The sequence below is a fragment of the Macaca thibetana genome, chromosome 15 (assembly GCF_024542745.1).
Source record: "Macaca thibetana thibetana isolate TM-01 chromosome 15, ASM2454274v1, whole genome shotgun sequence".
Classification (NCBI taxonomy): domain Eukaryota; kingdom Metazoa; phylum Chordata; class Mammalia; order Primates; family Cercopithecidae; genus Macaca; species Macaca thibetana.
The window spans coordinates 21,555,562-21,583,560 of NC_065592.1; positions in this window are offsets into that span (position 1 = coordinate 21,555,562).

Consider the following 27,999-nt stretch of genomic DNA (forward strand, 5'->3'; position numbering starts at 1 on the left):
CAGGAAACAACAGGTGCTGGAGAGGATGTGGAGAAATAGGAACACTTTTACACTGTTGGAGAGATTGTAAACTTGTTCAACCATTATGGAAAACAGTATGGTGATTCCTCAAGGATCTAGAACTAGAAGTACCATATGACCCAGCCATCCCATTACTGGGGATATACCCAAAGGATTATAAATCATGCTGCTATAAAGACACATGCACACATATGTTCATTGCGGCACTATTCACAATAGCAAAGACTTGGAATCAACCCAAATGTCCATCAGTGACAGACTGCATTAAGAAAATGTGGCACATATACACCATGGAATACTATGCAGCCATAAAAAAGGATGAGTTTGTGTCCTTTGTAGGGACATGGATGCAGCTGGAAACCATCATTCTCAGCGAACTATCGCAAGAACAGAAAACCAAACACTGCATGTTCTCACTCATAGGTGAGAACTGAACAATGAGATCACTTGGACTTGGGAAGGGGAGCATCACACACCGGAGCATATTATGGGGAGGGGGGAGGGGGGAGGGATTGCATTGGGAGTTATACCTGATGTAAATGACGAGTTGATGGGTGCTGACGAGTTGATGGGTGCAGCACACCAACATGGCACAAGTATACATATGTAACAAACCTGCACGTTATCCACATGTACCCTAGAACTTAAAGTATAATAATAAAAAAAAATAGAAAATAGAAAATAATTAAAATTTAAATTAAAAAAAAAAAGAAAAAATGTTAAAGGCAGTTAGAAAGAAGAGGCAAGTCACCTACAAAGGGAACCCCATTAGGCTAACAGTGACCTTTCAGTAGAAACCCTACAAGCCAGAAGAGATTGGGGACCTATATTCAGCATATTTAAAGAAAAGAAATTCTAACAAAGAATTTTATATCCAGCCAAACTAAGCTTCATAAATGAAGAAGAAATAAAATCCTTTTCAGACAAGCAAATACTAAGAGAGTTTATTACCACAAGACCTGACTTACAAGACATCCTTAATGGAATGCTAAACATGGAAACAAAAGACCATTACTGGCCACAATGAAAAAAAAACAATGCTATTGGTATATTGAAATGCTACCGTTTCAATTTTTGTACCAATTTTGTACATTAATTTTGTGTCCAGAATCTTCACTGATGCTGTTTATCAGATCTAGGAACTTTTGGACAGAGACAATAAAATAGGTATAAAATCATATCACCTGTAAACAGATAGTTTGACTTACTCTGTTCCTATTCAGATTACTTTTCTTTCTCTTGCCTGATTGCTCTGGCTAAGACTTCCAGTACTATGTTGACTAGAAGGAGTGATAGTGGACATCCTGTTCTTGTTCCAGTTCTTAAGGGGAATGCTTTTTGCTTTTTTCCTGTTCAGCATAATAATGGCCGTGGGTTTGTCATAGATGGCTCTATTATTTTGAGTTATATTCCTTCAACAGCTACTTTATTGAGGCTTTTAAACATGAAAAGATGCTGAATAGAATCAAAACTTTTTTCTGCATCTATTGAGATGATCATGTGAGGTTTTTTTTTAGTTCTATTTATGTGATGAATGATGTTTATTGATTTGTATATGTTGAAAAAAACTTGCATCCAAGGGATAAACCCTACTTGATGATGGTGGATTAGCTTTTTGATAAACTGCTGGATTCAGTATGCTGGTATTTTATTGAGGAATTTTGCATCTATGTTCATCAAGAATATTAGCTTGAAGTTTTCTTTTGTGCTGTGTGTTTGAAAGGTTTTGGTATCAGGAAATGTTGGACTTATAGGATAAGTTCAAGAAGAGTCCCTCCTCTTTGATTTTTTGGAATACTTTAAGTGGGAATGGTACTAGCTCTTCTTTATATATCTGGTAGAATTTGGACATGAATCCATCTGGTTTGGTTATTTCTGATTGATAGGCTTTTTATTACTCATTCAATTGTGGAACTTGTTACTGGTCTGTTCAGAGATTCCATTCCTTCCTGGTTCCATCTATGGAGATAGCATGTTATCAGGAACTTATACTTTTTTTTTCTAGGTTTTCTATTTTGTGTGCACAGGGATATTTGTACTAATCTGTGATTTTTTTTTTTTTTTAATTTCTGTAGGGTTGGTGGTAATATTTCCTTTGGCATTTCTGACTTCACTTATTTGGATCTTCTCTCTTTTTTCCTTAATAGTCTAGCTAGTGGTCTATCAGACTGTGTCCCAGAGGCTTTGTTATATTGTATCTTTCTTTCCATTAGTTTCAAGAAATTTATTGATTTTGGTCTTTCATTGTTTACCCAAAAGTTATTCAGGAACAGGTGGTTTAATTTTTGTGTAATTGTATGGTTTCCAGCACACAAAGTATCAAATCAAAAATGCAATAGCATTCACAATAGCCACAGGAAACAAGAATACTTAGGAATACAACTAAGCAAGTAGATAAAAGACCTCCACAAGGAGAATCACAAACACTGCTGAAGGAAATCAGAGATGACACAAACAAATGAAAAAACATCCCCTACTCAAAGTTAGAAATAACCAATGTTGTTAAAATGGCCAAGCTACCCAACGCAATGTACAGGTTCAATAATATTCCTATCAAATTACAAATGATATTCTTCATAAAATTAGAAAAAAAAAAAAACTATTCTAAAATTCACTTTGAACCATAAAAGAGCCAGGCTAGCTAGAGCAGTCCTAAGCAAAAAGAACAAAGCTGGATGTATCACATTACCTGACTTCAAACTATATTACAAGGTTACAATAACCAAAACAGCATGGTACTGGTACAAAAACAAGCATGTAGACAAATAGACAGAATAGAGAAGTTAGGAAGAATGCCAAACATCTGCAACCATCTGATCTTCAAACAAGTGGATGAGAACAAAAAATGGGGAAATGGTTCCCTATTCAATAAATGATGCTGCAATAAATGGATAGCCATAGTCAGAAGATGGAAACTGGGCCCCTTCCCTACACCATATACAAAAATCAACTCAAGATTGATTAAAGATTTTAATGTAAAACCTGAAACTACAAAAGCTTGAATAAACATAAGAAATACCATTCTATACATAGGTCCTAGCAAAGATTTTATGATAAAGTCACCAAAGCAATTACAATAAACAACAAAAGTAGACAATTGAGATCTAATTAAAGAGCTTCTGAACAGCAAAAGAAACTACCAACAGAGTAAATAGACAACCATAGAATTGGAGAAAATGTTTGTGAACTATGCATCCAATAAAGGTCTAATGTCCAGAATCTACAAGTAACCAAAACAAATTAACAAGCTAAAACAAACAGTACCATTTTTTAAAAAAAATGAGCAAAGGACATCAAAACTTCTCAACAAAAGACATATACATGACCAGCAAGCATATGAAAAAATACTGAACATCACTGATCATTAGGGAAATGCAAATCAAAACCACAAAGAGATAACATCTCACACCAGTCAGAATGGTTATTAAGAAGTCAAAAAAGTACAGATGCTGGCAAGGCTGCACAGAAAATTTACATTCCCACAGCTTATATACTGCTGGCGTGAATGGAAATTAGTTCAGCCACTGTGGAAAGGAGTATGGCAATTTTTCAAATAACTTAAAACTACCCTTCAACCCAGCAGTCCCATTACTGGGTGTATACCCAAAATAATATACATCATCCTGCCAAAAAGATATGCATGCCTAGGTTCATTCCAGCACTATTCACAATATTAAAAGACAGAGAATCAACCTAGAGTCTATCAGTGGTAGACTGGATAAAGAAAATGTGGTACATATACACCACAGAATACTACACATCTGTAAGAAAGAACAAAATCACGTCCTTTTTAGCAACATGAATGGAGCTGGGGGCCATTATCCTAAGTGAATTAACACAGGAACAGAAAACCAGATACTGCATATTCTCACTTATAAGTGTGAGCTAAACATTGAGTACACATAGACACAAAGAAGTGAACAATAGACACCAGGGCCTACTTGAGGGTGGAGGGTGGGAGGAAGGTGAAGATTGAAAAACAAACAAAAAATTGGATACTGTGCTCATTAACTGGATGAGGAAATAATCTGTACACCAAATATCTGCTACACACATTTTACCCATGTAACTACTCGGCACATGTACCCCATGAACTTAAAAGTTGGGGGAAAAATAAGAAAACAATGGAATAAAAGACTAAAGAAGTGGCACTTAGAAAAGGTCTCTTGTATCATTTGAGATAAGAACTGAAACAGTAATAAGGAGCCAACCCTGGGAAAAACAAAAACAAAATGAGCACAGAAAATTCCACCCAGGAGTAAGAGAGTTTGTGAAGAACCTAAGTAGAGCGTAATCTCTCTTTGTTTGAGGAACAGAAAGAAGGAAAATATGGCTTATGTGTAGAGAACAAAGTAAAAGGAGAAGAGGATCTGGCTGGAGAAAAAGACAGGGGTCAGTGTAGGCTGCTGTGAGCTATGGTAAGAAATGAATTTGATTTCCAGTACAATGGGAAAGTTTTACTTCTATGTGCACAGCCAAAATCATGGAGATTATATGATATCAGTGATAGAGCTGAAAGAAATGAACAATCTTCTCTACAAAAAATGAAGCTTCCTTTTAAAACTCAGGCCCAACCAACCAAAACAATCTTGTCAGGTGAACATGACCTGCTTTTTCATGGCATTGTCCAGAATTGTGCTGTCTACAAATTACACTTGAAAATCTATATGTCTCAGTTTCTCTCCTTCTTAGAGATTGTAGTCAGCTTTCCTTATGAAACTGAAAAACTTGACCAATGAACCCTCAATATTCCTAATCCCCACTGTTCTACACTTATAGGCTGCTTTAATTTTAAGTTTGCATGAATAATTTGGCCAATATGTTCATCTATTTTAGACTATTATTGAAGTATTTTCAGAACACTTTAAATATTTATACTTTTCAAAATTAGATAATTAGAACTAATAATATTAAGGCTTTTTGAGTGAAAGAATGCAAAAACAAGCAAGCAAAAAAATTCTTGAAATCCAGAAGAAGGTGCTAATGGAGACATTCATATTTTGATAAATAAATCTAGAGGAGTCCAAAATTTAGACAAAGCCAGAATCATATTTCTTTCAAAAGACCACACTATTGTTGATACTGTTATTTTTAATAAGCTGGAAACCAGCTTATTAAAGTTATCAATCTTAGTAAGTAAAAATGACTAAAGAGATACCCAGGTGTGTGTGTGTGTGTGTGTGTGTGTGTGTGTGTACATGGGTGTAGGTAATATTTTCCCTTATTTCTTTGGTTACTGCCCATTAGCCATGTACAAATACTCTCCATATGATAATTCACCCTAAAACTTATAATATAATAGTATAATGTAACACAGATACTATAATTATACATTATTATGTTATACTAATATATATGCTATTATTATATTATAATATAATGTGAATTATATTAATATACTACTATAGTTAATACAGTAATTATATAATAATATAATAGTGTATGTAATAATATAATATTAATTACATTAATATATATTATATAAATTATATAATTTATATATAATTATAATATTTATATATAATTATATAAATATAATGTAATATTTATTAATATAATTGTATTATAATGTAATTATAATGTAATAATAATATGACAGAAGACATCACTTGCATATCTGTGCACTTAATAGCTTATCAATATCCATCACCTATACCATCTTGCTTAATATGAGAACTAAGCAGTTTTGTTCTCAGCAGCAGCAGAAACTTCTTATGTATAGCCCTGAGAAAAATTTGAAAAAACTGTCTCAAAAGTGTGAGTCCATATTATTTAGTTCCTAGATCTTGTTCTCCAATACTATTCACCAATTAAATACAATCAATCTCTTCAATTCTTTTTTTTTTTTTTGAGACGGAGTCTCGCTCTGTTGCCCAGGCTGGAGTGCAGTGGCATGATGGCTCACCACAACCTCCACCTCCTGGGTTCCAGCTATTCTTCTGCCTCAGCCTCCAGAGTAGCTGGGATTATAGGCGTGCGCCACCACACCCGGCTAATTTTTTGTATTTTTAGTAGAGATGGGGTTTCACTGTGTTAGCCAGGATGGCCTTGACCTCCTGACCTCGTGATCTGTCCACCTCAGCCTCACGAAGTGCTGGGATTACAGGCATGAGCCACCACGCCCAGCCGAATATTTCTAAATAGCTAGAAGAGCTCAAATTTCCAATAATTCAAAATTTCTAGGATAAAGAGAAGACAAATATTTAAAGTGATGGATGACTTATTATACTTATTTGAGCTTCAAAAATTATATCAATGTATTTTTAATTTTTTGTAAATTTTTATGTGTACATAGTAGGTGTGTGTATACACACACACACACATATATATATATAGAGAGAGAGTTATTTGAGATTTCTCTTTTTATTTGATTTTTTTTACTTTTTTGATTTAGGAACTAATTGCATATATATGCAATATATATGCATGCTATATATATGTGCTATATATATGCAATATATATGCATGCTATATATATGTGCTATATATATGCAATATATATGCATGCTATATACCTGTGCTATATATATGCAATATGTATGCTATATATATAGATATGGATAATTTGCAAATATTTTCTCTCATTCTGTGGGTTTTCTTTTCACTTTGTCAATTATTTCCTTGGCTGTGCAGAAACTTTTTAACTTGATGTGCTCCCATTTGTCCATTTTTTCTTTGGTTCCCTGTGCTCTTGGGATATTACTCAAGAAATTTTTACTTAGATTAATGTCCTGGAGTGTTTCCTTAATGTTTCTTTTTAGCAGTTTCTTAGTTTGATGTCTTAGATTTAAGTCTTTTAATCAATTTAGATTTAATTTTTGTATACAATGAGAGATAAAATCCAGTTTTATTCTTTTGCATATGAATATCCAGTTTTCCTGGTGCTATTATTGAAGAGGCTGTTCTTTCCCCATTGTATGTGCTTGGCACCATTGTCAAAAATAATTTCACTGTAGATGTATGAATTTATTTCTGGGTTCCTTATTCTGTTCTATCAATCAATGTGTCTGTTTTGATGTCATAAACGTGCTGTTTTGTTTACTATAGCTCTGTATTATAATTTGAAGTCAGGTAATGTGCTTCCTCCAGTTTTGTTCTTTTTGCTTAGGATACCTTTGGCTATTCTGGGCCTTTTGTGGTTTCATATAAATGTTAGGATTTTTTTTTTTATTTCTGTGAAGAATGTCATTAGTATATTCTTAAGGATTGCATTGAATTTGTAGATTGCTTTTGGTAGTATGAACATTTCAATAATATTGATTCTAGCAAACCATAAACAATATCTTTACTTTTTTGTGTACTTTTCAACTTCTTGCATCAATGTTTTATAGATTTTATTGCAGAGATCTTTCACTTCTTTGGTTAAGTTTCTTCCAGTATATGTTATTTTATTTGTAGTTATTGTAAGTGAAATTACTTTCTTGTTCTCCTTTTCGTATTGTTCTCTGTTGTCTATAGAAATATAATGACTCTTGTGTGTTGATTTTGTATTCTGCAAATTTACTGAGTTTGTTTATCAGTTCTCTCAGTTTTTCTTTTGGTGGAGTCTTTAAGTTTTTCAAAATATAAGATCATATTATCTGCACACAAGAATAATTTGACTTTTTCCTTTCCAATTTGGATTTTTTTTTATTTCTTTCTTTTGTCTGATTGCCCTGGTTAGGACATCCTGTTCTATGTTGAATAACAGTGTTGAAAGTGAATATCCTTTCCTTTTTCCAGATCTTAGAGGAAAAGCTTTCAGTTTTTCCCTGTTCAGTATGATACTCTCTGTGGGGATGTCATATATGGCCTTTATTGTGTTTAGGTATGTTCCTTCTATCCCCAGGACTTTGAGGTTTGTGGTGTTTTGTTTTGTTTTGTTTTGAGATGGAGTTTTGCTATTGTCGTCCAGGCTGGAGTGCATTGGTGCGATCTTGACTCACTGCAACCTTTGCCTGCTGGGTTCAAGCGATTCTCCCACCTCAGCCTCCCAAGTTGCTAGGATTACAGGTGCCCAGTACCATACTCACCTAATTTTTTTGCATTTTTAGTAGAGATGGGGGCCAGGCTGGTCTTGAACTCCTGACTTCAGGTGATCCGCCTGCCTCTGCCTTCCAAAGTGCTGGATTTACAGGCATGAGACACAACGCCCAGGCCTGAGGTTTGTCCTTCAATTTTTTGATATGACATATCACATTGATTGGTTTGTATATGTTGAATTCTCCTTGCACCCCTCAGATAAACTCCACTTGGTCATGATGAGTGATCTTTTTAACATGTTGTTGAATTAAGTTTGCTAATATTTTGTTGAGGATTTTCACATCAATATTCACGAGGGATAATGGCCTATAGTTTTCTTTTATTCATGTGTCCTTGTCTGGTTTTGATATAAGGGTAATACTTGCCTTGTAGAATGAGTTTGGAAGTACTCCCTGCTCTATTTTCAGAATAGTTTGAGTAGGGTTGATATTATTTATATATATATATATATGCTTGGTAAAATTCAGCAGTGAAGCCTTTGGGTCCTGGACTTTTCTTTCCAGGGAGATTTTTTGTTATGGCTTCAATCTCATTATTTATTATAAATTTATTCTGGTTTCAGATTTGCTCATGGATCAACCTTGGTAGGTTTTATGTATCTAGGAATTTGCCCATTTCTTCTAAGTTGTTCAATTTATTGGCAAATAGTTTCTCATTTAAGTCTCTAATGATTTTTCGAATGTCTGCAGTATCACTTGTAATGTCTCCTCTTCATTTATAATTATACATATTTGAGTCTTCCCTCTTTTTTCTTAATCTAGCTAAAGGTTTGTCAATTTTTTTATCTTTCCCAAAATCCAAATGTTTGTTTCATTAATCTTTTGTAATTTTTGTTTTAATTTCATCTATTTCTGTCCTAATTTTTATTATTTTTCTTCCTCCTCCTAATTTTGTTTTCGGTTTGCTCTTGCTTTTCTAATTCCTTAAGATGCATTGTTAGGTTGTTATTTGAAATTTTTCTACTTTTTATGTATAGACTTATTGCTGTAAACTTTCCTCCTAGTACTGCTTTTGCTCTAGCCCATAAACTTTTGAATGTTGTATTTCCATTTTCATTTGCCCAAGAAATTTTGAAATTCATTTCTTTATTTTTTCATTCACCTACTGGTCATTCAGAAGCCTATTGTTAAATTTTCATGTGTTTTTATAGTTTGCAAGTTTCCTTCCATTATTGATATCTAGTTTTACTACACTGTGGTGGTCAGAGAAGGTACTTAATATAATATCAATTTTTTGAATCTTTCAGACTTGATTTTTGGTGTAACATATGTTCCATCTTTGAGAATGACTGAGGTGCTGAGGATAAGAATGTACGTTCTGCAGCCATTAGATGAAACATTCTGTAAATGTCCAATAGGTCCATTTGTCTATAGTGCTGATTCAGCCTAATTAAAAAATAATATTTTAAAAATTATTTTCTGTCTGGATGATCCATCCAATGCTGAAAATGGGATGTGGCAGTCTCCAGCTATTATTGTATTGGAGTTTATCTCTCTCTTTAGCTCTGATAATATTTTCCTTATGTATCTGGGAGGTCCAGTGTTGGATACATATATATCTATAATTCCTATATCCTCTTGCAGAATTCACCTCTTTATTATTGTATAATGATCTCCTTTGTCTTTTTTATAGATTTCTCTTGAAATATATTTTGTATGGTATAAGCATACTTGCTCCTGCTCTTTTTTAGTTTCCATTTGCATGAAATATCTTTTTTCATTTTGTTATTTTAAGTCTATGTGTGCCTTTATAGGTAAAATGTGTTTCTTGTAGACAACAGATCACTGAGTCTCATTTTTTTAATCCATACTGGCACTTTATATTTTTTAATTGGAGGGTTTAGTCCATTTACATTCAATGCTATTATTGAAAAGTAAGGAGTTACTCCTGACATTTTCTTCTTTGTTTTCTGGGGTTTTTTTTGTTTTTTTTTGTTTTGTTTTGTTTTATTGTTTTCTCTTCCTTCTTTTTTTACTATTTTTCTTTAGGTGAAGGTGGTTTTCTCTGGTTGTATATTTTAATGTCTTGCTTTTTATTTTTTTGTGTATCGGTTATAGATTTTTTTAATTTAACGGTGCCATGAGGATTGCAAATATTAATAACATCTTATAACCCATTATTTTAAACTGATGACAACTTAACATTGATTGCAAAAACTAAGAGAGAACTAATATAAACTGTACATTTTAATTTCATTCCTTGCCACTTTTTGACTTTATGCTGTTTCTATGATATCTTATTATATTATCTATGTCTTGAAAAGTTGTTGTAGTCACTGTTTTTGTTGTTGTTGTTGTTGTTTTTTGAGATGGAGTCTTGCTTTGTCACCCAGGCTGGAGTGCAACATATAATCGTGGCTCACTGAAACCTCTGCCTCCTGGGTTCAAGTAATTCTCCTGCCTCAGCCTCATGAGTAGCTGGGATTACGGATGTGCACCACCATTCCCCGATACTTGTATTTTTAGTAGAGGTGGGGTTTCACCATGTTGACCAGGCTGGTCTCAAACTCCTGACTTCATGATCCACCCACCTCAGCCTCCTAAAGTGTTGGGATTACAGGCATGAGCCATCGTGCCCAGCCTTGTAGTTATCATTTGTGATAGGTTCATTGTTTAGTCATTCTACTCAAGATATGAGTGGTTTACACACTACGATTGCAGTGTTAAAATATTCTGTGTTTGTCTGTGTACTTACTATTACCAGTGAGTTTTGTATCTTCAGTTAATTTCTTATTACTTGTTAACATTCTTCTTCTTAAGAGTGAAGAAATTCCTTTAGCATTTCTTGTAGGACAGGTCTGGTGATGAAAAATCCTCAGCTTTTTTTTTTTTTTTTTTTGGCTGGGAAAGTCTTTATTTCTCCTTCATGTTTGAAGGATATTTTCAGTGAATATACTTTTTCAGGACAAAAGACATTTTTCCTTCAGCATTTTAAATATGTCAGCCCACACTCTTCTGGCCTTTAAGATTTGCACTGAGAAGTTTGTTGTCAGACATATTAGAATTCCTTTGTATGTTATTTGTTTCTTTTCTCTTGATGCTTTTAATATCCTATCTTTATCCTTTATTTTTGGAAGTTTGAATATTAAATGTCTTAAGGTAGTCTCATTTGAGTTAAATTTGCTTGGTGTTCTATAACTTTCCTGTATGTGAATGTTAATATATTTCAATAGGTTTGGAAAGTTATCTTTAATTATCCCTTTAAATAAATTTTCTACAATGATCTCTCTCCCTATGTACTCTTTTAGGCCAATAACTCTCAGATTTGCCCTGTTTGAAGCTGTTGTTTATATCTTGTTGTTGTGCTTTATTATTTTTTATTCATTTTTCTTTTGTCTTCTCTGACTGAATATTTTCAAATAGCCTGTCTTCAGGCTCACAATTATTTATTTTTCTTGTTCAGTTTTGCTGTTGAGAGACTCTTCAGTACATCAATTGCATTTTTCAACTCCAGAATTTCTGCTTGATTTTTTAAAAAAATTATTTCAATCTCTTTCTTAAATTTATCTGATAGGATTCTGAATTCCTTCTCTATGTTATCTTGAATTTCATGGACATTCATCAACACAGTTATTTTGAATTCTCTGTCTGAAAGGTCACATAGCTCTGTAATTCCAAGATTGGTTACTGCTGCCTTATGTAATTTGTTTGATGATGTCATGTTTTTCTGGAGTGTCTTGATACTGGTGGATGTTTATCGATGCCTGGGCACTAAAGACTAAGGTATTTATTGCAGTATTTGAGTCTGTGCTTGTTTGTACCTGTCCTTCTTTGGAAGGTTTTCCAAGCATTCAAAGGGAATTGAGTATTGTGATGTAAATGTTTGGTCACTGAAGCCATATCTGTCTTAGGGGGTGCCTAAAGCTTAGTAACACTATGACTCTTGCAGACTCATGGAGATATCACAATGGTGGTCTTGGATATGATCCCAGAGAATTCCTTGGATTACCAGGCAGAGACTTTTTTTTTTCTCTACCTTAACCTTAAACAAACAGAGTTTCTCTCTCCATGCTGAGCTGCCTGGAGCTGGGGGAGGGGTGACACTAGCACCACTGTGGCCACCACCACTGGGACTGGACTGGATCTGACTTGAAGCTAGCACAGCACTGGGTGTTGCCCAAGGCCTGGAGCAATCCTTGTCTGGTTGCTGCTGATGTTCATCAAGGCCCAAGTGTTCTTCAGTCAGCAAGTGGTTAATCCAGCTAGGCTTATGTCCTTGCCTTCAGGGTGGTGACTAACCCTTGGCCCAGGGCAGGTCCTGGAATATCAGCTAGGAGCCAAGGCCTGGAGGTGGGAAATTTAGGAATCTACCTGATATTCTATTCTACTGTAGCTGAGCTGATACCCAACCCATAGACAAAGTCCTTCCCATTCCTCCCTCTCCTTTCCTCATAGAGAAGAATTCTCTCCCAATGGCCACAATTCCCCAGGCCCATCATGATTACAGCCTGGCTACTGCCAATATTCACTGAAGACCAAAGGGCTCTTCAGTCAGTGTGTGTTGAATGCTCCCAGACCTGCATCTCTCCCTTCAGTGTACTGATCTTCTCTCTGGCCCAGGGTGAGTCCAGAAATGCTGTCCAAGAGCCCAGACCTGGAATCACTAACCTCAGGAGGCTGCTTGGTGCTCTACCCCACTGTGATGGAGCTGGTACCCAAGCTGCAAGACAAAGTCCCCTTTGCTCCTTTCCTGCTTTTTTGTTTTGTTTGGTTTTGGGTTTTTTGCAGAGGATTTTTCTCCCCATGGCCACCACAGCTGCTGAGAATGTGCTGGGTCATACCTGAAGCCAGCACTGCCCTGGTCTCACCCAAGGCCCTCAGTGAGAACTGCCTGGGTACCACTGATGTTTATTTAAGGCCCAGGGGCTCTTTAGTCAGCTGGTGATGCATCCCGCCAAGACTGGTTCTTCACCTTCAAAGCTACAGGTTCCCTCTGGCCCAGATGTGTCTAAAAATGTCTTCTGGGAGCTAGAACCTGGAATGGGGAGCTCAGGATTCCTCCCAGTGTCCTATCCTACGGTATTTGAGATGGCATCCAAGTTGCAAAGCAAAGTCCTCTTTACTCTTTCCTTTTCCCCAAGCAGAAAGAAGAAATCTTTTCTGGAGCTATGAGCTGCACTGGACTCCCTTGGCTGTCCCGGCCATTGTCTCACTGGGTCATGTGCACCCCAAGTCGACTGGCTCTGAGCCCAGGACAACACCAGAACTTGCCCAGGAATTGCAGTTCTTGTTGCCTATACTGGATTTCAAGTTTACTTTGAACCCCATAGCACTTTAACCTATGGTGGTGTAGCTAGCCAGAACTCAGGTTCTGACTGCTGATATGGGAAATTCACCTCCGGCAGAAGTTGGTCTAAATGCTGCCTTCATAGATGTCAGCTGAATTCTGTCCCATGTTGCTTTCTGCTGTGAAAGGGCAGTACTAAGTTCCAATGCTAAGTCCCATATCACTGTACTCTCTCTCCCTCAAACATACAGATTCTCTCTCTGTGACACGTGGTCACTGCAGGGGTGGGGGAGGAAGTGTCAGCAATTCAAGACTGTCTTTCCTACCCTTTTTAGTGACTCTTTCAATGATATTATGTTAAAACCAGTTGCTGTGATTACTCACCTGATTTTTGGTACTTATGAAGGTGCTTTCTTATGTGGATAATTTTTCAATTTGGTATTCCTGCAGCAAGGATGATCACTGGATGGTTCTATGTGGCCATTGTGTTCCACCTCTGTCTCTGGAGAAGTTCGTGTATTAGATTATCACATGCACTCCCAAAATATATCCTTTATGTATCAATAAAAGTAAAATTTTAAAAATAAAATAAATAAAAATAAACAAGGCTACTTAGAGAAATGGCTGATTCTTGGATTGATGCAAGGTGTATCAGAATGAACCTGGAGTATCTTCTAGTAGCAAAAATTAAAGCACTTAAGGAAAGAAAAGTATGGGAGTATGCCAAAGGCAAACATAGGGTCCAATAGGAAGGGTTCCTGATTGTTAAAGTTGGAAAAGTTTTAATAACAATTTAATAACAATTTAAATAAAATCATTTTGGACTATGAATCAAAATGCAAAGTAAACATTCATGAGTCGATATTGATACAAAAAAATAATTAAATAAGTATATTAGTAGGGAGAAAGAGACAAATCTCTCATACAGAAGAATTCCAAATAATTGATGTAGACACTTCACCACCAGAACTCCTTATTCATTAAGTGTGGCCTGTGCATGGTGACGTCTTTCTAATGAATACAACATGGAAAGGGGAAAATATAACTCTACAGTGGAGAAATCTGACAAACATGACCTCAGCTAGTTGATCACGATCAACATCGAGGGGGCAGAGCAAGATGGCTGAATAGGAACAGCTCCAGTCTCCAACTCCCAGCGCGAGCGACACAGAAGACAGGTGATTTCTGCATTTTCAACTGAGGTACTGGGTTTATCTCACTAGGGAGTGGCTGACAATCAGTGCTGGTCAGCTGCTGCAGCCCGACCAGCCAGAGCTGAAGCAGGGCGAGGCATCGCCTCACCTGGGAAGTGCAAGGGGGAAGAGAATCCCTTTTCCTAGCCAGGGGAACTGAGACACACAACACCTGGAAAATCAGGTAAACTCCCACCCAAATACTGCGCTCTACCAAGGATCTTAGCAAACGGGCACACCAGGAGACTATATCCCACACCTGGCTGGGAGGGTCCCATGCCCACGGAGCCTCCCTCATTGCTAGCACAGCAGTCTGCAATCTCACTGCAAGGCAGCAGCGAGGCTGGGGGAGGGGCGCCTGCCATTGCTGAGGCTTAAGGAGATAAACAAAGCGGCTGGGAAACTTGAACTGGGTGGAGCTCACAGCAGCTCAAGGAGTCCTGCCTGTCTCTGTAGACTCCACCTCTGGGGACACTGCACAGCTAAACAACAACAACAACAACAACAAAAAGCAGCTTAAACCTCTGCAGATGCAAACGAATCTGTCTGACAGCTTTGAAGTGACCAGTGGATCTCCCAACACGGAGGTTGAGATCTGAGAACGGACAGACTACCTGCTCAAGTGGGTCCCTGACCCCTGAGTAGCCTAACTGGGAGACATCCTCCACTAGGAGCAGACCGACACCCCACACCTCACATGGTGGAGTACACCCCTGAGAGGAAGCCTCCAAAGCAAGAATCAGACAGGTACACTTGCTGTTCAGCAATATTCTATCTTCTGCAGCCTCTGCTGCTGATACCCAGGCAAACAGGGTCTGCAGTGGAACTCAAGCAATCTCCACCAGACCTACAGCTAAGGGTCCTGACTGTTAGAAGGAAAACTAACAAACAGGAAGGACACCCACACCAAAACCCCATCAGTACGTCACCATCATCAAAGACCAGAGGCAGATAAAACCACAAAGATGGGGAAAAAGCAGGGCAGAAAAGCTGGAAATTCAAAAAATAAGAGTGCATCGCCCCCTGCAAAGGAACGCAGCTCATTGCCAGCAACGGATCAAAGCTGGACAGGGAATGACTTTGACGAGATGAGAGGAGAAGGCTCCAGTCCATCAAACTTCTCAGAACTAAAGGAGGAATTACGTACCTAGCACAAAGAAACTAAAAATCTTGAAAAAAAAAAAGTGGAAGAATTGATAACTAGAATAATTAATGCAGAGAAGGCCATAAACGAATGGACAGAGATGAAAGCCATGACACGAGAAATATGTGACAAATGCACAAGCTTCACTAACCGACTCGATCAACTGGAAGAGAGTATCAGCGATTGAGGATCAATCAAATGAATGAAATGAAGCGAGAAGAGAAACCTAAAGAAAAAATAAGAAAAAGAAATGACTAAAGCCTGCAAGAAGTATGGGATTATGTAAAAAGACCAAATCTACGTCTGATTGGGGTGCCTGAAAGTGAGGGGGAAAATGGAAACAAATTGGAAAACACTCTTCAGGATATCATCCAGGAGAACTTCCCCAACCTAGTAGGGCAGGCCAACATTCAAATTCAGGAAATACAGAGAACGCCACAAAGATACTCCTCGAGAAAAGCAACTCCAAGACACATAATTGCCAGATTCACCAAAGTTGAAATGAAGGAAAAACTGTTAAGGGCAGCCAGAGAGAAAGGTTGGGTTACCCACAAAGGGAAGCCCATCAGACTAACAGCAGATCTCTCAGAAGAAACTCTACAAGCCAGAAGAGAGTGGGGGCCAATATTCAACATCCTTAAAGGAAAGAATTTTAAACCCAGAATTTCATATCCAGCCAAAATAAGATTCATCAGTGAAGGAGAAATAAAATCCTTTACAGATAAGCAAATGCTTAGAGATTTTGTCACCACCAGGCCTGCCTTACAAGAGACCCTGAAGGAAGCACTAAACATGGAAAGGAACAACCGGTACCAGCCATTGCAAAAACACCAAAACGTAAAGACCATCGAGGCTAGGAAGAAACTGCATCAACTAACGAGCAAAATAACCAGTTAATATCAAAATGGCAGGATCAAGTTCACACATAACAATATTAACCTTAAATGTAAATGGACTAAATGCTCCAATTAAAAGACATAGACTGGCAAACTGGATAAAGAGTCAAGACCCATCAGTTTGCTGTATTCAGGAGACCCATCTCACATGCAGAGATATACGTAGGCTCCAAATAAAGGGATGGAGGAAGGTCTACCAAGCAAATGGAGAACAGAAAAAAGCAGAGGTTGCAATACTAGTCTCTGATAAAACAGACTTTAAACCATCAAAGATCAAAAGAGACAAAGAAGGCCATTACATAATGGTAAAGGGATCAATTCATCAGGAAGAGCTAACTATCCTAAATATATATGCACCCAATACAGGAGCACCCAGATTCATAAAGCAAGTCCTTAGAGACTTACAAAGAGACTTAGACTCCCATACAATAATAATGGGAGACTTCAACACTCCACTGTCAACATTAGACAGATCAACAAGACAGAAAGTTAACAAGGATATCCAGGAATTGAACTCAGCTCTGCAGCAAGCAGACCTAATAGACATCTACAGAACTCTCCACCGCAAATCAATAGAACATACATTCTACTCAGCACCACATCACACTCATTCCAAAAGTGACCACATAATTGGAAGTAAAGCACTCCTCAGCAAATGTACAAGAACAGAAATTATAACAAACTGTCTCTCAGACCACAGTGCAATCAAACTAGAATTCAGGATTAAGAAACTCAATCTAAACTGCTCAACTACATGGAAACTGAACAACCTGCTCCTGAATGACTACTGGGTCCATAATGAAATGAAGGCAGAAATAAAGATGTTCTTTGAAACCAATGAGAAAAAAGATACAACATACCAGAATCTCTGGGACACATTTAAAGCAGTGTGTAGAGGGAAATTTATAGCACTAAATGCCCACAAGAGAAAGCTGGAAATATCTAAAATTGACACCCTAACATCACAATTAAAAGAACTAGAGAAGCAAGAACAAACACATTCAAAAGCTAGCAGAAGGCAAGAAATAACTAAGGTCAGGGCAGAATTGAAGGAGATAGAGACACAAAAAACCCTCTAAAAAATCAATGAATCCAGGAGTTGGATTTTTTAAAAGATCAACAAAATTGGTAGACTGCTAGCAAGACTAATAAAGAAGAAAAGAGAGAAGAATCAAATAGATGCAATAAAAAATGATAAAGGGGATATCACCGCCGACCCCACAGAAACACAAACTACCATAGAGAATACTATAAACATCTCTGCACTAATAAACTAGAAAATCTAGAAGAAATGGATAATTTCCTGGACACTTACACTCTCCCAAGACTAAACCAGGAAGAAGTTGAATCCCTGAATAGACCAATAGTAGGCTCTGAAATTGAGGCAATAATTAATAGCCTACCAACCAAAAAAAGTCCAGGACCAGATGGATTCACAGCTGAATTCTACCAGAGGTACAAGGAGGAGCTGGTACCATTCCTTCTGAAACTATTCCAATCAATAGAAAAAGAGGGAATCCTCCCTAACTCATTTTATGAGGCCAACATCATCCTGATACCAAAGCCTGGCAGAGACACAACAAAAAAAGAGAATTTTAGACCAACATCCCTGATGAACATCGATGCAAAAATCCTCAATAAAATACTGGCAAACCGGATCCAGCAGCACATCAAAAAGCTTATCCACCATGATCAAGTGGGTTTCATCCCTGGGATGCAAGGCTGGTTCAACATACGCAAGTCAATAAACGTAATCCAGCATATAAACAGAACCAAAGACAAAAACCACATGATTATCTCAATAGATGCAGAAAAGGCCTTTCAGAAAATTCAACAGCCCTTCATGCTAAAAACTCTCAATGAATTCGGTATTGATGAAACGTATCTCAAAATAATAAGAGCTATTTATGACAAACCCACAGCCAATATCATACTGAATGGGCAAAACTGGAAGCATTCCCTTTGAAAACTGGCACAAGACAGGGATGCCCTCTCTCACCACTCTTGTTCAACATAGTGTTGGAAGTTCTGGCTAGGGCAATCAGGCAAGAGAAAGAAATAAAGCGTATTCAGTTAGGCAAAGAAGAAGTCAAGTTGTCCCTGTTTGCAGATGACCTGATTGTATATTTAGAAAACCCCATCATCTCAGCACAAAATCTCCTTAAGCTGATAAGAAACTTCAGCAAAGTCTCAGGATACAAAATTAATGTGCAAAAATTACAAGCATTCTTATACACCAGTGACAGACAGAGAGCCAAATCATGAATGAAATTCCATTCACAATTGCTTCAAAGAGAATAAAATACGTAGGAATCCAACTTACAAGGGATGTAAAGGAACTCTTCAAGGAGAACAACAAACCACTGCTCAGTGAAATAAAAGAGGACACAAACAAATGGAAGAACATACCATGCTCATGGATAGGAAGAATCAATATCGTGAAAATGGCCATACTGCCCAGGGTAATTTATAGATTCAATGCCATCCCCATCAAGCTACCAATGACTTTCTTCACAGAATTGGAAAAAACTGCTTTAAAGTTCATATGGAACCAATAAAGAGCCCGCATCTCCAAGACAATCCTAAGTCAAAAGAAGAAAGCTGGAGGCATCACACCTGACTTCAAACTATACTACAAGGCTACAGTAACTGAAACAGCATGGTACTGGTACCAAAACAGAGATATAGACCAATGGAACAGAACAGAGTCCTCAGAAATAATACCACACATCTACAGCCATCTGATCTTTGACAAACCTGACAAAAACAAGAAATGGGGAAAGGATTCCCTATTTAATAAATGGTGCTGGGAAAATTGGCTAGCCATAAGTAGAAAGCTGAAACTGGATCCTTTCCTTACTCCTGATATGAAAATTAATTCAAGATGGATTAGAGACTTAAATGTTAGACCTAATACCATAAAAACCCTAGAAGAAAACCTAGGTAATACCATTCAGGACATAGGCATGGGCAAAGACTTCATGTCGAAAACACCAAAAGCAACAGCAACCAAAGCCAAAATTGACAAATGGGATCTAATTAAACTAAAGAGCTTCTGCACAGCAAAAGAAAATACCATCAGAGTGAACAGGCAACCTACAGAACAGGAGAAAATTTTTGCAATCTACTCATCTGACAAAGGTCTAATATCCAGAACCTACAAAGAACTCAAACAAATTTACAAGAAAAAAACAAACAACCCCATTGAAAAGTAGGCAAAGGATATGAACAGACATTTCTCAAAAGAGGACATTCATACAGCCAACAGACACATGAAAAAATGCTCATCATCACTGGCCATCAGAGAAATGCAAATCAAAACCACAATGAGATACCATCTCACACCAGTTAGAATGGCAATCATTAAAAAGTCAGGAAACAACAGGTGTTGGAGAGGATGTGGAGAAATAGGAACACTTTTTCACTGTTGGTGGGATTGTAAACTAGTTCAACCATTATGGAAAACAGTATGGCGATTCCTCAAGGATCTAGAACTAGATGTACCATATGACCCAGCCATCCCATTACTGGGGATATACCCAAAGGATTATAAATTATGCTGCTGTAAAGACACATGCACACGTACGTTTATTGTGGCACTATTCACAATAGCAAAGACTTGGAATCAACCCAAATGTCCATCAGTGACAGACTGGATTAAGAAAATGTGGCACATATACACCATGGAATACTATGCAGCCATAAAAAAGGATGAGTTTGTGTCCTTTGTAGGGACATGGATGCAGCTGGAAACCATCATTCTCAGTGAACTATCGCAAGAACAGAAAACCAAACACCGCATGTTCTCACTCATAGGTGGGAACTGAACAATGAGATCACTTGGACTCAGGAAGGGGAACATCACACACCGGGGCCTATCACTGGGAGTGGGAAGGGGGGAGGGATTGCACTGGGAGTTACACCTGATGTAAATGACGAGTTGATGGGTGCTGACGAGTTGATGGGTGCAGCACGCCAACATGGCACAGGTATACATATGTAACAAACCTGCACGTTATCCACATGTACCCTAGAACTTAAAGTATAATTTAAAAAAATAAAAATAAAAAAGATCAACATCAAGAATGAAAAGTCATATTGATAGTATGTTCCTTTGATCTGATGAAATGAAAATGACACTTTACCTTTGTGATCTTCCTCCCATAGATACATAACACCCCTCTAACGAGGAGAAAAAACATCTAAAAAGCCCATTTGAGAGACTTTCTACAATATAATCTGATAAGTGCTCAGCCAAACCATCAAGATAATTGTTTTAGTCAGCCTGGGTGCCATAACAAAATAACATAAACTAGGTGCCTTAAACAACAGAAGTTTATTTTCTCACAGTTCTGGATGCTGGCACAGATCGGGATAGCAGCATCATTGGGTTCTGGTGAGGGCCCTCTTTCTGACTTGCATGCAGCTGCCTTTCTGCTATGTCCTCTCATGGTGGACAGAGAGAGAGAAAAAACTCTTTGGTGTCTGCTGATAAGGGCACCAGTCCCATCATGAAGCCTCGGCACTCAAGACCTCATCTAACTCTAATGACGTCTCAAAGGCCCTATCTCCAAATACCATCATATTGGGAGTTAGGGCTTTGAAATATGAATTTAGAAGAAATCATAGTTCATTCCATAATAGTTATTAATAAGGATAAAATTTTGATAATCTGCCACAACCAACAGGAACCTAAAGAACCATGGTGACTAAAATGCATATAGTATTCTAGATGGGATCATGGAACAAAAACAGAATGTTAAGTAAAAAGTAAGGAAATCTGGGTAAAGTATAAACGTTAGTTAATAAGAAGGTACAAATATCGGTTTATTAATTATTAGAGATGTACCATGCTAATGTAAAATGTTAATAATAGAAGAAACTGGCTGTGAGGCCTATGGGAATTTTGTGATCTGTCTTTGCAATTTTTCTGTAAATCTAAAGCTGTTCTAAGAAATAGTTAATTTTAACACAGGTAAAATTAGAAGGTCATTTCAAAAGCCTAAACCAGGATAAGCTTGTTAACTGCAGATCCTTTTCTCATTACTAACCACAAACTCTTTTAAATGTCCTGTCTAATCTATCTGCTTGGTAACCATTGGGTCGCAGAGGTCTCTACAGGTTAATTAAGTTGTTGTATGTATGGGTGTGTGCGTTTTTTAAGCATTTGCATTTGTGTACTATGCACTCTTTTCCCTTTTGTTTTTTTTCCTGGTTCTCTTGGGCCATTTCACCCTTTGCCCCCCATTTTACCATTACGAAGTGCTGGGTAAATTCCAATTGGCCTTTTTGCACAGCCTTTATTATTAGGTAGACCTTGTGTTGTATAATCTTTATTGCTGTGCAGACATCAGCTAATTAATCTGTGTAGTATCCTTCTGACATGACAATTTCATTCACTGTTTTTATAGTGTGGAAAACTAACAGCTAAGTGACTTTTCCAACCCTTCACCGCAAGTTCATTCGAATGTTAACTAAATTTTTAGTCCAAAATTTCTAACATACACAAAAGGGAATGTTGAGCTCAGAAGAGATCTTAAAAAGTATTCTAATCCATCCCTTTCAAACATGTATAATTTCTCCAACAACATATTTGATGGGTCACCCCAGGCTCTCTGGGAACAGTTCCAATGCTTAAGAATTCACTGTCTCATAAGGTAGCTCAGAAGAGAGGACATTAGAACTGGTAAATAATTATGGAATTGGAGTTCAGTGCCAATGTCATTACTGCTCTTATTAGACATCACCTCTTTGTGGTACCCTGAAATGTGTTTCCCTGTGACTTCAACTATTTGATTCCTGTTGTGCCTTTCAGAGCAATACAAAGCAAAGCACTTTTAGGGTAGCTGGGAGTCAAGAAAAGACAGTGAACCATGAAGAAGACAATGAGTCTTCGATTCCACTTCTGGAGAAACAGATAAATATAAATAAAAATAATTTATTAAAAAAAACTCTTAAATCACTGATTGAAGAAATACACTAGAAAATGTTAATACAAAATGGCCAATACCCAGACATATGCTTCTAAATAACTTAATTTCAAGATATTATTTTCATCTCTTTCACATTATCAGTGGAATAAAGGTGATCTAGCTATGTATCAGTAGGCAAATGCTTGAATAAACTATGTATTATCATAGATTGTCTCAGGAACCATCTCCTTGAAACCAATAATAGGGACTGGATTTTCTCTCTCTAGGGAAGAGAAAAATGTCATCAAGGGCAGCTGGAGTCTTGATATTCATTTTAAATGCTTTGTTCTCATTAAATGTTGTAGTCTTGCATGCCATATTTAAAAAATTGGTTAATTAATTTAAAAACTAATTAATGGTTTATGCATTATAAAGGTAATAGGTAAATATTTTTAAAAGTACACAAAACTATGAAGAACAGAAAAAAATCCCCTACGTTATCCCATGATTCAGTTTTGGCTATTGGTCATGTTTTGATAATTTCTATTCAATTTTTCTGGGCATGTTTCAGTGACTTAAATCGTGGTGTACATACAAATTTTATTCTGATTCATTGGCTTAACATCTGTTTTATATGCATACATTTTTTTCATTTTAATACAAAATCCGTATAAGTATTTTGATGGGTATCTGATATTTCAGAAGAATGTGTTATAGATACACATATTACACTTTCTATGGGATTGGTTCATCAAGCTTTTATCTATGTTTGCTATTAGTTCCTTAGGATGGACTTCCAGGGATGGAGTTTTAGAATCAATATTTTTGGGAATTTTAAGATGACTAATGCATTTGTGAAATAGATGGTATTTGTTTATAACAAGGGTCATATGTGTATTTCTTTAGGAAATGCTCAAGGTCGAACATTTTTTTGTAAAGCAGTAATATTTTATTATAATTTATTGACCAGTTGCCAAGTGCCTTTCAGATGCCAAGCTAAGGAGAGGAGAGAAAACAAAAACTTTTATGTGTTTATATGTCTGATATCTTCTCAATGTATACAATTATCTTTGCTCTCATTTAAGATATGAATATCTGGATGGAAATCAGAAACACTAAGAAAAAAATATGTCTGTATGAGGATGTGTGAAAAAATTTAAGATAATGAAATTTTAAGAAATGGTAAATAAACTGTTTATAAGGTAAAAAAGCAAGGTTGTACAGATTTTGAACAGAGATACCTTACAGAAACTTTCAAGCATTATATGGAATGTATTCCACTTATTGCAACATGGGAAATAATAGCTTTCTAAGAATGTTGCACACTGATCTTGTTGTAACTTCATAGTCAATGTCTGGAAATTTTATATTTTTTTCCAAAGAAAAATAAAAATTTGCTAATTTTGTAAAAAGCCTTAGGGGCCTTTGGACAAATAAAGGGAAAATTTGACCCATGGTTTCAAACACCAGCTACCTACTTACAGTCTATTATAATTTATTCTGAATCTTGTATCTTCATCTACAAGATAAAGAAAAATAACACCTTTCTCAATGTATATTGTGAGCATGGAAAGGGATGATTCAGTTCAAGCCTATAATAGCACATTTTCTCGTTCATAATATAAGTTCAAGCATCTTTCAACCAAGTCTTCCTTTTATTCTCAAATGGAGCCCTACAACATTTGAATGTGGCTATCCTGCTGCCCTCACATTTTCTCTTTTTATGGAAAAAATTAGCCATGTTCTTTCTCCAATTCTTCTTGGACATGGCTTTCAGATCCCTTCCTATAATGACAACCCTGTGGACATATTTCAACTTATAATCACACTCATCATTCCTTTCATTTCTTTATTTTCAACAAAATTCTTAAAACCTAAAATGCCCTCAGTATGCTGAAATTGTCAAATCATTTTTCTAAAACTGTTTCTATTTCTCCTCGTCAGTATTATTAACCTGAAAACATAATCTGTGAGAATGACTTATGTAGCAGCTGAACATAATTCTCTCTTTCTATAAAACTCGCTTTGCCAACTGTCAGGGTACACCAACCTCTGAAGTCTTTATTGAACTTCCTGCCATCATTCGTCCATCTCTTTCATGAAAAGCTTTCAGCTAATTCAGCAGCCATCAGCAGGTAGTCATTAAAACCATAATTTCCACCAGCACTTCTCAGCTGTCTGTCCAAAATCTCATCTGCTATTAGGTTGTTGAGGCTCTTGGACCTATTGGGCATTTTTCTGATTTTTATTAGAACTAATTGCTTGATGCTAAGATTGAATCACCATCTAATCTCTGTCTCTCAGTATAGATAATACCAATATGTTCTCTACTCCCCTGATGCCCATTTCTTAATGAATAGATGGAAGTAAAAGATGATAGCAAATCCCTGTGCTGTGTTTGTCTGTTCAAGATTCTGGTGAATTCCCTAAGTAGCCCTGATACACCAGGAAATCGGCGTATCCTATTGTTGCCTTTTCCATTGGAAACAGGTGGCATTAGCAGGCAGTGACTATTATCTAAGTTCTTGCCTGGGCTTCCTTGTATGTAAATTTCATTCAAGAACAATGACTACATTGAGGGAAGAGAAAAATGTAAAACCTGCTAAGCCTTGTACTTCAGACATTTTTGTTTGTAAATGATGAAATTTGCATTTTAAACTTGCCCCTAAGTATTTCATATGAGCTAAGAGGGTCATGATTTGATGTCATGTTTAGCCAAGAAATTCTTTTCTGGAATAGGGTAGAAAAGGGATCACAACATGTCTCCCCCTTTTTGAAAGCCTGCAGACTTAGCCACAGAAAGACAACTCCTCTCTGTTTTACACCCTAAAATCAAAGAAAAAGGTTTCCACTGAAGAATCAGATAGATTCATAGAAAAAGATTCCTACTATTGGTCAGAGGAGGTATTGCTGTGTAGGAAATACCTGAATATATTTTCAGGTAATCTAGAGGGAGTAGAACCTGTGACTGTTTTTGTGTGTGTGTCCTGAAATTTCCATATCAAAATTATTATAAGAATCTTAAGTCTTTAGCAAGGTCTTGGCCAAGTTTGGCATTTTGAAGACAGGAGCATATATTTTTTCTATAATAAATATCTACTTATTAATAATAGAGCTTAGGTAGGATCCCTAGCATATTGTACTATCTAGTGGACACAGTCCCTCTATTTTATCTTCAATGTAAATTAGAAACCAACACCCATACTTTCTATTTCACAGATAAAAGGGCTAATGCAGATTTAAATGGGTTTTTTTTTCAACATCAAGCAAATTAATCAAAGAATCAGAATCAATACCGACATGGTGTGAATCCTAGCTTTATGTTCATGTTATACTGTTCTGGTACTTATTTGAATTATTTAAAAATTATTTTCATTTCCTCTGCCAATTTAAAAACCTATTAATAATTTTGTCTTTGTGACCATCTCCCATTAAATTTCCAAAGAAAATGTTTATGAAATATACCTAATCTTTAAATAAGAAATGACTAACAACTAGAATTTCACCAGATGTTTTCAAAAACGTGGATGCTCTATTGTTACTTTCATATAGGTTTCATCACATGGAGGCAATGTCTTGCATTTATGTGTGACTTTCACTGATTCTAAATTTGGAAGTCTGGCTGAAACCAGACTGGCTGAAATTATATTTTACATTAAGAATTAAGGTGTTTTCATTAAATGAATATCTACTAAGTAATTCATGTCAATCACTCCCTGGTTTTCTGCCCTGTGCTTCAATTCTTCCCAAAGTTGTAGACCCTTAACCTCACACAGAAGCATTTAAAAAGCCAGATCCCTCATCTTCATCCTAATCCTAACTTTTCTAGTCTTTACTTCCTCATTTATCTATTGATTAGGTTGGATAAATAATCTTTATATTGTTTAAGGTAATGCTACTTGCTGTAACACAAAAACTCCAAATATATGATAGGTCAAACATTATAGAAATGTACTTCTTACTCAAGTCAGCTCAAAAAGCAATGTTTCTAATTGGCAAGCAGATCAATGATGTAGGGTCTTTTCATGTTGTACTTCCATCATTGTCAATCATGCCTGCCTAAGATGCCTCCTTTACTTACCTGAAGTGGAATGGAAAAGAACATGGACGCTCATCTATAAGGAAGGTTTTATTGCTCAGCCTGGAGAAGCACACATCAGTTCTGGTCATGTTCTGCTAGCAAATATTCAGTGACTTGGCCACAATGCAAGGAAGTGTGGAAAATGTATGCTCAGAAAGATGAAGAAAAGTTTTGATAAGAGTGACCCCTTCCATAGTGTCTGTTACGGGACAGAGAAATATTACAGGAAAGAGGTCCCAATCCAGACCCCAAGAGAGGGTTCTTGGATCTAGCTCAAGAATTCAGGGCAAGTCCACCATGCAAAGTGAAAGCAAGTTTATTAAGAAAGTAAGGGAATAAAAGAATGGCTACTCCATAGACAGAGCAGCCCTAAGGGCTGCTGGTTGCCTATTTTTATGGTTATTTCTTGACTATACACTTAACAAGGGGTGGATTATTCATGGCCCCCCTTTTTAGACCATATAGGGTAACTTCCTGCGGTTGCCATGGCATTTGTAAACTGTCATGGCTCTGGTGGAGTATAGCAATGAGGATGACCAGAGGTCACTCTTGTGGCCATTTTTGGTTTGGGCGGGTGGCTGGCTCCTTCACTGGGGGCTGTTTTATCAGCAAGGTCTGTATGACCTGTATTTTGTGCTAACCTCCTGTCTCATCCTGTGACTGAGAATGTCTTAACCAACTGGTAATGCAGCCCAGTAGGCTTCAGCCTCATTTTACCCAGTTCCTATGTAAGATGGAGTTGCTCTGGTTCACATGCCTCTGACATCTGTACAGTGCCATCTAATTTCACATATTATATAACTATAGGATATGTAGGGCTGTTGCAAGTATTTAACAAGGCATAAGCCTTATTTCAGATATTTATAAGATAATATTCTTTTATTTTCTTTTTTTTATATTATAGTCACTTAAATACATTAGTCATCATTGAAATTACATATACTAATGTTAAATGTTTAAAATAGACTTTCTTCACCTAAATCAAGTTCTATTTCTGCATCTAGCCAGTTTAGTTTTGTTATCACCCTCTTAGCTCCTGCTTTTTGGTTGTTCTGTAGCTGACAAAACTTTGAGATTTCTCATAAATTATTCTTAAACCAGTTTCCTTTGGATTCAATAGATTTTAAATTTCTAACTTTCCCTTCAGCAGTTTCTAACTTACTCTATGTTATTTAATTCACTGGGCCAAAAGTAACTGATATGATCTCCAGTAAAGATGCCAAACTTAATTATATAACCATCATCCTGCCTTAGCATTGTAACCTCTTTTAATGCCTCTGACGACACCAGTGTTTTACTCAAGACAGTGTCAAGAATAGCTCCTTGTCTTGTAAGTTTTAGTGTGAACTCTTCCCAGAACCCATTGTTTATGGCATTGTGGAATTAGTTCCACAAACTAGGCCCCAGTGTGACATTCATCATATCTATTTTATTGCATCCCCTTCGGTTTTTCAACATTTTGAATTTGCTATCACTTCTCATTTGTTCATTTCCTTTGCCATGT